The sequence below is a fragment of the Bos mutus genome, chromosome 6 (assembly GCF_027580195.1).
Source record: "Bos mutus isolate GX-2022 chromosome 6, NWIPB_WYAK_1.1, whole genome shotgun sequence".
NCBI lineage: Eukaryota > Metazoa > Chordata > Mammalia > Artiodactyla > Bovidae > Bos > Bos mutus.
Window position 1 is genome coordinate 25,483,154 of NC_091622.1, and position 2,890 is coordinate 25,486,043.

General features: G+C 40.2%; 1 pseudogene; it reads left to right on the forward strand.

Annotated features, from left to right (window-relative positions):
* Positions 1-520: 520 nt before the first annotated feature.
* LOC102285075 (male-enhanced antigen 1 pseudogene) lies at positions 521-1,046 on the forward strand (annotated as a pseudogene).
* Positions 1,047-2,890: the final 1,844 nt, after the last annotated feature.

Consider the following 2,890-nt stretch of genomic DNA (forward strand, 5'->3'; position numbering starts at 1 on the left):
GAAAGGGATCATGCCCCCCTTGCCCCACATGCTGTGGGCAACTAAGGGCATGGGCCACAACTACTGAGCCCAGGCACCCTGGAGCACATGCTTCACAAGAGAAGTCACCACAATGAGGAGCACGCAACTGCAACTAAAGAGTAGCTCCCCCACTCCACCGCAACTACAGAAAGCTGGCACACATCAAGGAAGACCCAGTATAAGCAAAAACAAATGAATCTTTAAAAACAAAGAATATGTTCGTTTAGTAGGAAGAACTGGCAGCAGTAGGTGTTCTAATCAGGGGAACCAGTTTAGACAAAATCATGGAGGCAGGAAGGCAGGCACACAGTACATTGGAGGAGAGCTGGAAGATAAGTTCTGAAACACAGACTGGGTTGTAGATAAATGGTCTTGAATGCCAGAATGAGAATTCAGTAGGAGAGTTCTTGATGGTTTTAGATGAAGAGAATGATATAGTAAAAATTGTTGAAAATACTCATCTAGGGTTGGGTCGTGGGCTCTGAGCAGCCCCTGCCCGATGGCAGCAGTAGTTCTAGGGGGAGACACTGTGGGTCCTGAATGTATCTTCCCCAATCAGACTGAGAAACTGGGGCCACATCAGGGCCCCACGGAAGGCACAGAGGATTGGAGCAGTGAGGAACCAGAGGAAGAACAAGAGGAAACAGGGGCAGGACCAGCTGGCTACTCCTACCAGCCTCTGAACCAAGATCCTGAACAAGAGGAGGTGGAACTGGCACCAGTGGGGAATGGAGAAGATGTAGTTGCTGATATTCAAGATCGGACCCAGGCCCTGGGGCTTCATTCGCCTGCCGGACCCACCACTAGAAAGTGAGGACGAAGATGAGCAGGGAGATACAACATTGAACAACCACAGCTCTATTCCCATGGACCCAGAACACGTAGAGCTGGTGAAAAGGACAATGGCTGGCATAAGCCTGCCTACACCAGGGGTTCCTGCCTGGGCTCATGAGATATCAGATGCCCAGTGGGAAGATGTGGTACAAAAGGCCCTCCAAGCCTGGCAGGCCACCCCTACCTGGTAGTGACCACCCTGAGAGCTGCCATAACTCCCTACATTCCAGGCCAGAACCAGCACAGGACTGAACACATCCTGGTTGTCACATTCATCTCCATCCTCCCCAGCTCCCCTCCACATCAAGGCAAATCAGACTTCTTCTCAGAGACCCATTTTATTCAGTTCTGTACATATGGGGACATCGGCCCAAGCCCAACCCACCTTAGCACGTATCACTCTGTGGAGAATAAAGAACCCTAGATACATAGCCGGAAAAAAAAAAAAAGAGAGAGTACTCATCTAACAACATTTTGAAACACAGACTGGCAGAGGCAGCTCTGCATAGGAAAATCAGTTTTTAAAAAAAGGCTATAGTGATGACATAAGCAATAAGTAAGATTACTCTTATCTATCTTGTCTACATGTAATAATAAAAACAGAAAAAGGGAAATGAAAGGCACACGAGAGGTAGAATACACAAAGCTTGTAAACAATGCAGAAAGCAAGGTCAAGCGGGGTTTCAGAAGATTGGAGATGCTAGTGCCAAAACAGGCAAGTTAGAGAAAGGAGCCTGGAGTCAAGAAAGAAGATGAAATTATTCCGTGAACACTATTAAAATAGAAACATCTAAAAAAACAGAAACATCTAGGAGCACACAGAAACTCCTGGCAGAAGTTTGGATTAAAGAGAAAGAAGTCATAAAAATAAAATAAGAAACACTAGAAAGAAATTTTTAAAGGTCACTTTTTAAAAAATGAGGCCACTGACAATTTTCCAAAGAATTTTCAATTAAAATATAGAGATGGAAACCAGACAAGTAGAGAAGTGAAACCATGAGTAGTGAGAAAGTAGAAACGAAGAGTAAAAATCATACTTCTAAACATTGTGATAGAAAAACTTAGTCAATAATAGAATATTAGTTAAAGTTTTAACAAATATAAAGATAGTTCTACTATCTCTCTGGAGAAGATAGTAGAATACTATGGCTTTTTATCAACAGGATGAAAAGTATTTCAATATTTTAACAGGTGGCTTCACCTTAATAGGGTATGTTGGTTGCATAAAAGCCCTGAACTTTCCCTAAGGAAACTCAAGCACAAACACAACAAGAATACATGAAAGGAATTTTTAAGCAATCCTGATTCACTATACAACAGAAAATGGATGAAAAAATTGTGGTCAATTCATATAATGGAATACTCTACAGTATTCATATAATGGAATACTCTACAATAATTAAAATAAAGTGTAGCTATAGCCAATGTGGCTAAATCTCACAAAAATAGTTGAGAGGGAAAAAAGCCATGAAAGAACACATGACTCTATCCATATAACTTCTAATCTGTAAAACTAAACTATATTGTATAGAGAAGCATAAATCATAAAAGAAATGCAAGAAAATTATTACTAGCATTGTGAAAGAGAAGGATGGATATAGGAGGGATTCTGAGGCACTGGAGATGTTTGTTAATTTTATAACTATATGATAACTTATCTAATAGCTTTAATGACCTTTATAATTATCTGTTGACTTATCCAATAAGTTTAATGACCTTTTCTATGTTATCTTATATTTTGCAATAAAGGAAGAAAAAAAACAAGTAAACAAAAATCTCCCAATAACATTTGGAAGAAATGAAGGTTTGCAGCTGAAACAAGATAGCACAAATGATGATGTGAATAGAAGGGCAAAGTTTCAGATTACAGCAAACAAAAAGGAGAGAAAATGATTGGAGAACACAAGAGCTGAAATGGTATTTATTCAAAGTCAATTCATTACAGGACATGGAACACCCTGGATAGAAGTAGAAGAGCTTCTTAAATCAGAGAGAAACTTTGAGAGAAACTTCCAAGGCAAATTTCCCAAAGAAA